At 39.8% G+C, this 12,949-nt stretch overlaps 1 pseudogene; it reads left to right on the top strand.

The window, feature by feature from the left end:
* Nucleotides 1-2,354: 2,354 nt before the first annotated feature.
* Nucleotides 2,355-12,949, top strand: part of LOC128051042 (histone-lysine N-methyltransferase SETMAR-like) — a 180,958-nt pseudogene continuing 170,363 nt past the window's right edge.

Consider the following 12,949-nt stretch of genomic DNA (forward strand, 5'->3'; position numbering starts at 1 on the left):
TAGGATAAGGTTAGGGAAGATGACACACCCTCGTCATCAAGTTTAAGGGCACTGGCACCAGCTGGGTGACTTAGGCACCTCACTTGATGTAGTGTACCCAGTTGATGCCTCATCCAGATCTTCGATCCAAGGTAGGTGCATGCATCTCACCGCTGATATTGATGAGGACAATGTTGATACTGGTGATGAGTTTTGGCTGCTACAGCTCACAGACTCTGCCCTTTACCAGAGAACAGCCTGAATCCCATCCCCTGCCTGTAGCCAATGACTGAATGATGTGGAGTACAAATGCCAAACATCCATGCAGTGTATCAATTTAAACTGTGGTATTTATTATTCATGCTCTAGGATTCTCCCATGAATCCTTGCTTCTCTCATTTCCTTAATAAATCACTTACACAAGAAAACCCATCTAGGAACCTGACCTAAGACATATGAGCTTATTTGTAAAATTGACCTTATTGTAAGTCTTAAATTGTTAATGTCAGTAACAAATAAATAAAAATCAGTTGATATAATTAAGTAAAATTAGATGTATATTATTATAAGGGAGGAATTGTGCTGGAGGAAGCACAAGCTGGAATCAAGATTGCCGGGAGAAATATCAATAACCTCAGATATGCAGATGACACCACCCTTATGGCAGAAAGTGAAGAACTAAAGAGCCTATTGATGAAATTGAAAGAGGAGAGTGAAAAAGTTGGCTTAAAGCTCACCATTCAGAAAACGAAGATCATGGCATCCAGTCCCATCATTTCATGGCAAATAGATAGGGAAACAGTGGAAACAGTGTCAGACTTTATTTTGGGGGGCTCCAAAATCACTGCACATGGTGATTGCAGCCATGAAATTAAAAGATGCTTATTCCTTGGAAGGAAAGTTATGACCAATCTAGGCAGCATATTAAAAAGAAGAGACATTACTTTGCCAACAAAGGTCCGTCTAGTCAAAGGTATGGTTTTTCCAGTACTCATGTACGGATGTGAGAGTTGGACTATAAAGAAAGCTGAGCACCAAAGAATTGTTGCTTTTGAACTGTAGTATTGGAGAAGACTCTTGAGAATCCCTTGGACTGCAAGAAGATCCAACCAGTCCATCCTAAAGAAGATTAGTCCTGGGTGTTCATTAGAAGGACTGATGTTGAAGCTGAAACTCCAATACTCTAGCCACCTGATACGAAGAGCTGACTCATTTGAAAGGACCCTGATGCTGGGAAAGATTGAGGGCAGGAGGAGAAGGGGATGAAAGAGGATGAGATGACTGGATGGCATCACCAACTCAATGGACATGTGTTTGGGTAGACTCCAGGAGCTGGTGATGGACAGGGAGGCCTGGCGTGCTGTGGCTCATGGAGGTGCAAAGAGTCGGACACAACTGAGCAACTGAACTGAACTGAATATAAGGGAAACAGAATATTGCTTGGCATATAGCAGGTGTTAGGTAATATTTGTTTTTATTAATGTTATAATATTACTTCCTCAAACATTTTAGGTCTTACCAGATTTCCTCCCCCTCTTTACTTCTCTTCTACAAATATTTGAGTGTTTATTGTATACCGGGCACTGTTCTAGGGACAAATTTGAGCAAGTTACTGAACTGAGCCACAGTTTACTCATTTGTAAAACAGATACTCTAAATCTAATATATAGGATACTGGTGAAATTAAATTATAAAATATTTATAAAACACTTAGCTCATATCCAGTGAGCATTCTATAAACTTTTCCTTTTTGATTCCTTCCTGCTAATTATTTTCCAGCATGTAGATAGCAGACACAACCAGAGGGGTATTATTTACTGGTTGTAGACTCCATTTGACAGATATATTATTTCTATGTTTAAAGGATTAGTAATAGGACTTCTCTCATGTTGAAGTATGGCAAAACCAATACAATATTGTAAAGTAAAAAAAAAAAAAAAAAAGAAAAGAAAAGCAGAGACATTACTTTGCCAGGAAAAAAAAAAAAAGAACTTCTCTAACAATGATAACCTTGCTTTTCCCTATTAAAGCACTGTGATCCCTGCATATATTATTGTAATGTACATGCTGCCCCAGTGGGTCAGTGGTAAAGAACCGACCTGCAAATGTAGGAGATGTGGGATCAATCCCTGGGTCGGGAAGACCCCCTGGAGGAGGAAATAGCAACCCACTCCAGTTTTCTTGCCTGAAGAATCCCATGGACAGAGGAGCCTGGTGGGCTCTAGTCCATGGGGTTGCAAAGAGTTGGATACAACTGAGTGACTAAACAACAACAATGCTGCAATATACATATTGTCAGATTGCAAAGAGATATTAAGTGCTATGCTGTGAACTGCCATCAAGGGGTCACTTTGAGCAGGTTAGCGGTCGCCTTTATGTCAAAAGTTCACACTCGGCCCTCTGCAGCCGCTGCTCATAGTAATGAGAATGTGGCCCTGATGAAAGCCTGCATGCTGAAAGCCAGTCCAGAGAGCAGAGGTGAACTTGAGAGTAAAGCAGAATTTGAACCAAGTTATGTAAGTGGTGCTTTCAGTTCCCATGATCTTTGTGGGAAAAAAAAAAAAAGGTGTTTTTTTCTTTCATTCTGCCTCTTTCAGTGCAAGTTCAGGATTCATAGCTTTCCTGGGCTGTTTTTGAGGTCTGCCAACAGCTTAAGTGAAAGAAACAGAAAATGACTGAAATTTCTCTTGGATTCCAGCAGAAAGCAGACAGAAATTAGCACAGCACTGGGTGAATTTGATGTGTTGAGACTGAGGATCAGACCATACCCTGTATCATATGCTCTACGATATTTTTTATGTCAAACATACAAGATAGTCAATGGAGTCCAAAATGCACTGTTGTTTCTTTTCTTTTCTTTTTCAGCCATGACTCCTCACAGTGATCTGTTAAGATAGTACATATTTCTTTTGATTTATACAATACAAGTAAATGCTGTCTATCATCACAGTGATTACCATGTTTAAATAGTTGGGATGTAAATATTTTTTTAACCTGAATTTCTTTCTTGCTATTTGGGCTTCTACAGGTTTTTTATTCTTTCATGTAATTAGGTGACTCAGTTGAAAAGATGAAAAGACGATGCCACTAACTGAATTAAAAAATAGATATGAATGTAAGATGGAATGGCTAGAAATTAATAAGGAATTATTCTAAAACTGCAATAAGTTTCAAAATTTATATTCAGTTACTTATGGTACTTGCTCTAGAAACCTACATCTGAGGAGAGTTGAAGAAAGATCATCATCATCATCGTCATCATCATAATGTTTTTATATATTGTCCCTTTCTTCCCAAGGACTAAAAGTGCTTCAGAAACATTGTAGCTGAATCAATAGAAGAAAGGGAGTAGGTCTAACGGTTAACAAGCGGGGACCCAAATGGGGACACAAAAACACAAATAGTGCAGGACCAAGAGGGTGAATTGCTGTTATAGTCTTTATAGTAAAACAACTCTCTGTGTATTTTATTATATATTAATTAAATATTTATATATTCTTTTATATATTCATTAAACATAGTATCTGCCATGTGCAAATCTCTGAACTAGGTGCAATGGAGGGAAAAAATCAGAATCTTGCAAGACCTGAGGTCTCAGGGAGATAAGGATCTTGTGCTCACACATGTCAGACCACAGCTAAGGGCATGGGTAGGCTCTGTGGGAAAATCTTTGAGGGTGTCTGAATATGGAACTACCAGCTTCCAGGTTCCACCTGCTGCATCATAATGAAAACTTCACCTAGTAAGTAAATCCATGTAAGAGCATCCTCCTACCTGCCAAGTCTGGAGCTAGGAGAGCAGAGAGGCTCCTCTCAGTATATACTGTTCATCCTTCTACTCCTTCATTCATTCACATGTCCACTTAATAAATTCTTGTCAATCATGGTGATCAGTCATGCCCTGGGTATTGAACAAATAGGACTTGTGAGAGGAGCTGAGAACAGAGGGATGGAACAGAAAGAGTTGTGATGCTTACATTCTCATGGGGGAAATGGACATTTAATAATTATCACACAATTCATTAATTTTACCTGTGATAGGGAAGAACAAATCTGACTCCATATTACATCCATTCCTTTTACTTTAGCCTTTGTGCTTCGTTGCTTGTGCTTAGTCATGCTGGCTCTGAACCTTTTGTAAAAGTGTGTTGCCTATAGCCTGAAATTTAGCCTATTATCAGGGCTTTGACTTTTAAGAGTCCATTCATATAGAGATGAAATTTTGCAGAACAGAGAATAACATCTGTCTTGTTGGAGGTTTGTAGGAACATGTCCTGACCTGACCTCAGTGGACAGCTGCAAGACAAAGGTTTCTAAAACCAAGAAATTTGCAACAGTTTACCATGCCCTCCCTTCACCATGCCTTTAAAAATGCTTTGTTGAAACCCTTCAGGGAGTTAGGGCTTGGGGCATGATCTACCTGTCTCCTTGGATAGCCCTGCAATAAATCTTTCTCTGCTTCAAACTCCAACATTTCAGTCTGTCTGGCCTTACTGTGCATTGGGCATGTGAACTTGCATTCCATAACAGTACCTGTGATAAGAGCTTCAAAGAAGAAATATAGATTGAAAAGGGGAGTGTGGATGGAGGAGGACACTGAATCTGGTCTGAGAGAATCATGAAAATTTTAAAGGAAGTACAAGTGGTCAACTGAGGCCTATACAAGCTAGCTAGTGAAGAGAAAGTTGAGGTACAGGAAAGCAGAGGGAATGGGTTGTTAAATGTCCTAAAGAGTGCACCGCCTTGCCCTCCCCTCTCCCACTGTTAGGACAGAATTCCTGTGCTGCTCTCAGGAACTACTGTCTCTAAGAGAGAGGAAGGGGAGAAAGCCATTGTGTGTGGGTCCACCCAGCAAAGAGGGTACCCAAACCCCTGGACCACTTTTGGAGATGCAGAAGCTCGTATCATTGCCCATATTTCTATGTAGTGTGTGACCCAAACATTAAACTGACTTCCTCCAAATGCCCTAAGCTGAGAGGTGGGAATAAGTTCATACATTACATAGCGTGATTATCATCCATGATATAGATGTTGTTCAGTCACTAAGTCATGCCCGACTTTTTGCAACCCCATGGACTGCAGCATGCCAGGCTCCTCTATCCTTCACTATCTCCCAGAGTCTGCCCAAATTTATGTCCATTGAGTTGGTAATGCTATCTAACCATCTCATGGATGCATTTTGATGGTAGTTTGAAATAATTTGATAAATCCTACAACATTTGAGAGTAGTATATAAGCCCAGTGTGTTTTAGATACCCAGACTGATCTGTCAACAGTAGAGATAGAAAAGATGAATTTCTATTACAAGTATCAGATAAAATCTTGTGTGGTCTTTTTCATTCTAGGACTGTTAGACTGCTGAGACAAAGTTTATTGTTAAAGTTCAGTTCATAAATTGTTTTTGAAGTGAAATTACTATTTGCATGATCAAATTCACCAATCTGAGCGGTTATTTTGGTGCTATACTGACACAAAACTCTAACACTTGAAGGGTCATGGGTTTTTCTTTATTTAAAGATAAGATTCAAAATGGTACAGAGTAGTAGGGGAAAGTTCAGGTAAATGATTAACCAATGGTTTGGTGACCTGGAAATGTGCCCTTGGATCATGGAATCACATCCCATATTCCATAACTAAGGAGATTTAGGAATATTTAGAATTCATGGCATTGGAGAAGGAAATGGCAACCCACTCCAGTGTTCTTGCCTGGAGAATCTCAAGGATGGGAGAGCCTGGTGGGCTGCCATCTATGGGGTCGCACAGAGTCGGACATGACTGAAGCGACTTAGCAGCAGCAGCAGCAGCAGCAGCAGAGTTCATGGCATAGGCATAATAAAAACAATATCTATCTTGGACTGAAGACAGACACTTTGCTGTGTACTTTATAAGATCCAACTTATTTAATTTTCCTATATACTTTATAATATAAGCTTTCATTATCCTAATTTTACCAAGACAAAATGAGACCTAGAAAGAATAAATAATTTGCCTAAGATCACAGCTAATAATTGGTAGGGTCAGGATTTGGCCACCAGATCTAAGTCTAGGGTTTGCATCTAAATTAGTATCTTTGCCCTGTGCATCTGTGAAAGGCAAACAAAATCCCACAAATCATTCCTTAGTATAGATTATTATCACCAGAAATTTTCCTCATTAGTAAAGGGGAGCTAGTTACACGTAGCAGCCCATATTATTATTTAACTTTTTCCCTTTTATTATACCAGTGGACTTCTTAATGATTCTTTAATTTAAAAAATTTTTTAGTTTGTACATTTATCTTAGGTTAACTAAAAGGTATCTAAATGCACTTGGCTTAGATGAGGACTAACATGTTCTTATAACCATTATGATAGAAACAGAAGAAACTTGGAGATGGCCTTAACAAAACCCAGAGCCTTTCACAGCCACTAACATGCATCATGTTAATAGAAGAAATGGGGAGAATTAAAAAATCCTGGAGGAATGTGTCAATTTAGATGATGATTTAAAAATCTCAATTTTACATTGAAAATTTTAATAAATTATTATTTTACTCCAAATGTTTCTAATATGCCTGAAAAAAAAATATGACAAGAGTAGAAGGAAGATTGACAAGTTTCCTGGAAGCAAGTAAAACCCACAGAGGTGAGGGATGGTCTGGGGTGAGGTGGGTGCTGAGGAGAGAGAGGCTGGCATTTTGGAAAAGGCACAGACTTTGAAGGCAACTTAGGCCCTAAATCAAATCTCAGTTCAGCCACTTAAGAACCTTGATCTTGGACAAGTTTCTTATACTCTCCAAGCTTTAATGTTCTCATGTATAAAATGGCAAAACTATACCTACAATAGGACTCATGTGAAGACTTAATGAGATAGCAGTAACACTGTTGCTATTTGGTGATGTTTTATTACATACCAATTATTATAGATACTTATATAAGTTATAAAATGAAAACTAAAAAGTATCATTATTCTCATTCTATGGATGAGTGAAGTGATGCTTAAAGAGGCTACACTGTTTAAGGTCACAGAGCTAGTGAGGAAGGGAGTTGTGATTCATCTTCATTTGTTGTGACTGCCAAGGCCAGGTTCCTCTACTCTATGAGATAAACTGCTTCAGGGTCATAGTCTGAACTACTATTTAACAAACATTTTGTGTGAACCTGAGCTGAATGCTCTATGTGCATTATTTCCATTAGTGACATTTTGAGGAAATAGGCCTTATCATCCTTACTTCACAGATAAATCAATTTTGAGCCTTGGAAACTTAAGCCATTTGCCCAAGGTCACAATGGTAAGTGATGAACCTGAACTCTGAACCCAGATCTGTTTGATCTTAAAGCTATGCCTTTCTCTCTTCCACCACATGTTGTTCAGGGGTAAGTCAGAATTGCCATATTGTAGGTGGTACTTATTAAAAAGCAGAGACATTGCTTTGCCAACAAAGGTCCATCTAGTCAAAGCTATGGTTTTTCCAGTAGTCATGTTTGGATGTGAGAGTTGGACTCTAAAGAAAGCTGAGCGCTGAAGAATGGATAATTTTGAACTGTGGTGTTGGAGAAGACTCTTGAAAGTCCCTTTAATGGCAAGGAGATCCAACTAGTCCATCCTAAAGGAAATCAGTCCTGAATATTCATTGGAAGGACTGATGCTGAAGCTGAAACTCCAATACTTTGGCCACCTGATGTGAAGAACTGACTCATCTGAAAAGACCCTGATGCTGGGAAAGATTAAAGGTGGGAGGAGAAGGGGATGACAGATGATGAGATGGTTGGATGGCATCACCAACTCAATGGACATGAATCTGAGTAAAATCTGGGAGTTGGTGATGGACAGGGAGGCCTGGAGTGCTGTTGTCCATGGGGTCGCAAAGAGTCAGACACGACTGAACAACTGAACTGAACTGAGGTGGTACTTGTGATTTTTATTGAAAATCTTTTTTTCCTCTCATCAACATCCAACTGTACAGAATAGCCTGACAACAATTACAGTAGAACTGAGAAGGTGAAAAGACTATGCTGGCTATTCTAGGTCAAAATATTACAGTTCTATCTTCACACTTTAGACTCAAAGATATTCCTTCCATATTGTTTAAGAGTAGACCAGCCTCAGGATCAGAATATCTGATTATAAAGAAGCATAATATGCTGAAAAATCTGGTCGACGTTTAGCACTCACAAAGCATGTAATGAGTATCAATTTATACACTGTATGATTCTAGGCCCTTTTGGTGAAACCCAAAGGGAAGGCCTGGATCCTTGCCTTGAAGAATGTTAAATGCAATATATTTATCCAGCTTGGGTCTTCTCCAAAAGGATCACTTACAGTGGTACAAGAAAATATTGTTTTCAAGAGGATTGCTGTATTAAAGCCCAGGGAGTAACTACTGGAGAGGTGTTTTGATACTTTGTTGTTATTCTTCAATGGCCCAGTCATGTCCAAATCTTTGCAATCCCATGGACTGCAGCATGCCAGGTCTCCCTGTCCATTACTAACTCCCAGAGTTTACTTAAGCTCATGTCCATTGAGTCGGTGAGTCGGTGAGTCTATTGAGTCTTGCACTCCAAGGGACTCTCAAGAGTCTTCTCCAACACCACAGTTCAAAAGCATCAATTCTTCAGTGGTCAGCTTTCTTTAGAGTCCAACTCTCACATCCATACATGACTACTGGAAAAACCATAGCTTTGAATAGGTGGACCTTTGTTGGCAAAGTAATGTCTCTGCTTTTCAATATGCTGTCTAGGTTGGTCATAACTTTTCTTCCAAGTAATAAGTGTCTTTTAGTTTCATGGCTGCAGTCACCATCTGCAGTGATTTTGGAGCCCCCCAAAATAAAGTCTGACACTGTTTCCACTGTTTCCCTATCTATTTGCCATGAAGTGATGGTCCTGGATGCCATTATCTTAGTGTTCTGAATGTTGAGCTTTAAGCCAGATTTTTCATTCTCCTCTTTCCCTTTTGTCAAGAGGCTCTTCAGTTCTTTGCTTTCTGCCATCTTGATTCCAGCTTGTGTTTCCTCCAATCCAGTGTTTCTTATGATATACTCTGCATATAAGTTAAATAAGCAGGGTAACAATATACAGCCTTCCTGATTTGGAACCTGTCTGTTGTTCCACATCCAGTTCTAACTGTTGCTTCCTGACCTGCATATAGATTTATCAAGAGGCAGGTCAGGTGGTCTGGTATCCCCATCTCTTTTAGAATTTTCCACAGTTTATTGTGATCCACACAGTCAAAGGCTTTGGCATAGTCAATAAAGCAGAAATAGATGTTTTTCTGGAACTCTCTTGCTTTTTCCATGATCCAGTGGATGTTGGCAATTTGATCTCTGATTCCTCTGCCTTTTCTGAAACCAGCTTGAACATCTGGAAGTTCAAGGTTCACGTCCTGTTGAAGCCTGGCTTGAAGAATTTTGAGCATTACTTGGCTAGCATGTGAGATGAGTGCAATTGTGCGGTACTTTGAGCATTCTTTTGCATTGCCTTTCTTTGGGATTGGAATGAAAACTGACCTTTTCCAGTCCTGTGGCCACTGCTGAGTTTTCCAAATTTGCTGGCATATTGAATGCAGCACTTTCACAGCATCATCTTGTAGGATTTGAAATAGCTCGACTGGAATCCCATCACTTCCACTAGCTTTGTTAGTAGTGATGCTTTGTCTAACTTAATGAAACTATGAGTCATGATGTGTAGGGCTACCCAAAATGGATGGGTCATGGTGAAGAATTCTGACAAAATGTGATCAACTGGAGAAGGGAATGGGAAACCACTTCAGTATTCTTGCCTTGAGGAATCCATGAATAGTATGAAAAAAAAAAGCGTATTTGTCTAAATTCAAGTTTGTTGGAAATTATGTTCATCCTCTTTTTCATGTAAGAGTCATTACTCATTTGCAACAAATAGCAGTTGCAAATAGAAGTGAATTTAAAAAGAGAATCAAAGTATGAATAAGAAAGGTAAAATAACAGGAGCTATTTTGTATTCTCTCTCAAATGAAAGTGATACTTTAGAGGTGAGGTAAAAAGCTAATTTAAAATATTACTCTGAAAGAACAAGGAGTGTACAGCAAATCAACAGCAAAATGAGAACTTCTTTGGCATTTGTAATAATCAAGTTTTGAGTGGGGGAAACAAAGCTATTCAACAATTTTAAAAGAAATGTTAAAAACAGTTTCATATTACTGAAACATCTTTTTCATAACTCGAGATATTACAAATACTTTGAAAAATTATTTCCTAAAATGATTTTGATTATCAGTGTCTAACAGGTGGAGGTTCACTGCTATTCAGGCTCTTTGTCCTGCAATCAGACTCAGAAATTCTTCCATGTAATCTTCTCCAGAACCCAGAATTTCTTCCATGTAATCTTCTCCAGAAATATCAATAACCTCAGATATGCAGATGACAGCACCCTTATGGCAGAAAGTGAAGAGGAGCTAAAAAGCCTCTTGATGAAAGTGAAAGAGGAGAGTGAAAAAGTTGGCTTAAAGCTCAACATTCAGAAAACGAAGATCATGGCATCTGGTCCCATCACTTCATGGGAAATAGATGGGGAAACAGGGGAAATAGATGGGGAAACAGTGGAAACAGTGTCAGACTTTATTTTGGGGACTCCAAAATCACTGCAGATGTTGACTGCAGCCATGAAATTAAAAGACGCTTACTCCTTGGAAGAAAAGTTATGACCAACCTAGATAGTATATGCAAAAGCAGAGACATTACTTTGCCGACTAAGGTCCGTCTAGTCAAGGCTATGGTTTTTCCAGTGGTCATGTATGGATGTGAGAGTTGGACTGTGAAGAAGGCTGAGCACCAAAGAATTGATGCTTTTGAACTGTGGTGTTGGAGAAGACTCTTGAGAGTCCCTTGGACTGCAAGGAGATCCAACCAGTCCATTCTGAAGGAGATCAACCCTGGGATTTCTTTGGAAGGAATGATGCTAAAGCTGAAGCTCCAGTACTTTGGCCACCTCATGCAAAGTGGTGACTCATTGGAAAAGACTCTGATGCTGGGAGGGATTGGGGGCAGGAGGAGAAGGGGACGACCGAGGATGAGATGGCTGGATGGCATCACGGACTTGATGGACATGAGTCTGAGTGAACTCCGGGAGATGGTGATGGACAGGGAGGCCTGGCATGCTGTGATTCATGGGGTTGCAAAGAGTCAGACACGACTGAGCGACTAAACTGAACTGAACTGAATCTTCTCCAGTCTTAATTATTTCTCAGGGGCTAATCTACAAAGAGGTCAGACTCCCAACACAAAGGCTCATTTTATGCCCCATCTTTCCTAGTACTTGTATCTGGGTTTTGAAATTATGTCATTTCAGCAACAGTTCAGTTCAGTTCAATCACTCAGTTGTGTCCAACTCTTTGCGACCCCGTGAATTGCAGCATGACAGGCCTCCCTGTCCATCACCAACTCCCGGAGTTCACTCAGACTCACGTCCATCTAGTCGGTGATGCCATTCAGCCATCTCATTCTCTGTCATCCCCTTCTCCTCCTGCCCCCAATCCCTCCCAGCATCAGAGGCTTTTCCAATGAGTCAACTCTTCTCATGAGGTGGCCAAAGTATTGGAGTTTCAACTTTAGCATCATTCCTTCTAAAGAACACCCAGGACTGATCTCCTTTAGAATGGACTGGTTGGATCTCCTTGTAGTCCAAGGGACTCTGAAGAGTCTTCTCCAACACCACAGTTCAAAAGCATCAATTCTTCAGCACTCAGCTTTCTTCACAGTCCAGCTCTCACATCCATACATGACTACTGGAAAAACCATAACCTTGACTAGATGGACCTTTGTTCGCAAAGTAATGTCTCTGCTTTTCAATATGCTATCTAGGTTGGTCATAACTTTCCTTCCAAGGACATAGATAGTGTATATAAACACTGTATGAGTGGACTTTGATTTGCCCTTTTAATTGAGAATGTTTTAATATTTGCTATGACTATATGCTTTGGTAGATTCAATAATGGATGGATTGATTATGCCACATTAGAGTTAGCTCAAATTGCCCTGAAAGTGAAAGTCACTTAGTCGTGTCTGACTCTGCGACCTCATAGGCTATAGACTATAGATCCCATAGACTATAGACCCCATAGACTATACAATCCATGGGATTCTCCAGGCCACAATACTGGAGTGGGTAGCCATTCCCTTCTCCAGGGGATCTTCCAAACCCAGGGATTGAACCCAGGTCTCCGGCATTACAGGTGGATTCTTTACCAGCTGAGCCACAAGAGAAGCCCAAGAATACTGGACTGGGTAGCCTATCCCTTCTCCAGTGCATCTTCCCAGCCTAGGAATTGAACCAGGGTCTCCTGCAATGCAGAGAGATTCTTTACCAACTGAGCTATCAGGGAAGCCATACCAACTCAACTGACTAAGAGATGTTTAGCGGATCCTAGTGGGTGACTTGTTTCTGATTCTGCCAATATTGTAAATGATTAGTGGAGAAGAATCAACATGCTGTTAAAAAAGCCTACAGACATTGTATTGTAAGATGTCATCACTGCTACTAAAGTCAGAAAATAAAACAAACATGATCTGGATAGATTGAGAGTACAGTTGAAGCTAAATAAGATTCACCATAGAAAGAAAATGAAAGCTCATAAGCTTGTGGGTAAGAATCATAAACATAAATATTATTGTTCAGAAAAGCAAAGATTCACAAGTATAAACATTATTGTTTGGAAAATATGAGAAGGACTGAATTAAACAAAGATGGTTGATGCACCAGAATGGGAAACAGAAAGAGCAGAGTCTTCTGGTGACACCAATAAAAGAGAATCAGATTACCGTGGCAAAGGCCCTTTTCACACTTGACTGCCTTTAATTGCCAGTTACAATCAAATGAGGCATTTGCAAATAAATGCCTTTACACTGAAAGTCTCTGCTCTCTTTGAAGATTACTCATTGAGACATAATTAAGCATGGGAAATACTGCGTGGAAAAAAACAATTCTAGGTCCAACACTGTGTGAGTGTGTGTGTGTGTG

Source organism: Budorcas taxicolor, chromosome 7 (genome assembly GCF_023091745.1).
Source record: "Budorcas taxicolor isolate Tak-1 chromosome 7, Takin1.1, whole genome shotgun sequence".
Taxonomy (NCBI): domain Eukaryota; kingdom Metazoa; phylum Chordata; class Mammalia; order Artiodactyla; family Bovidae; genus Budorcas; species Budorcas taxicolor.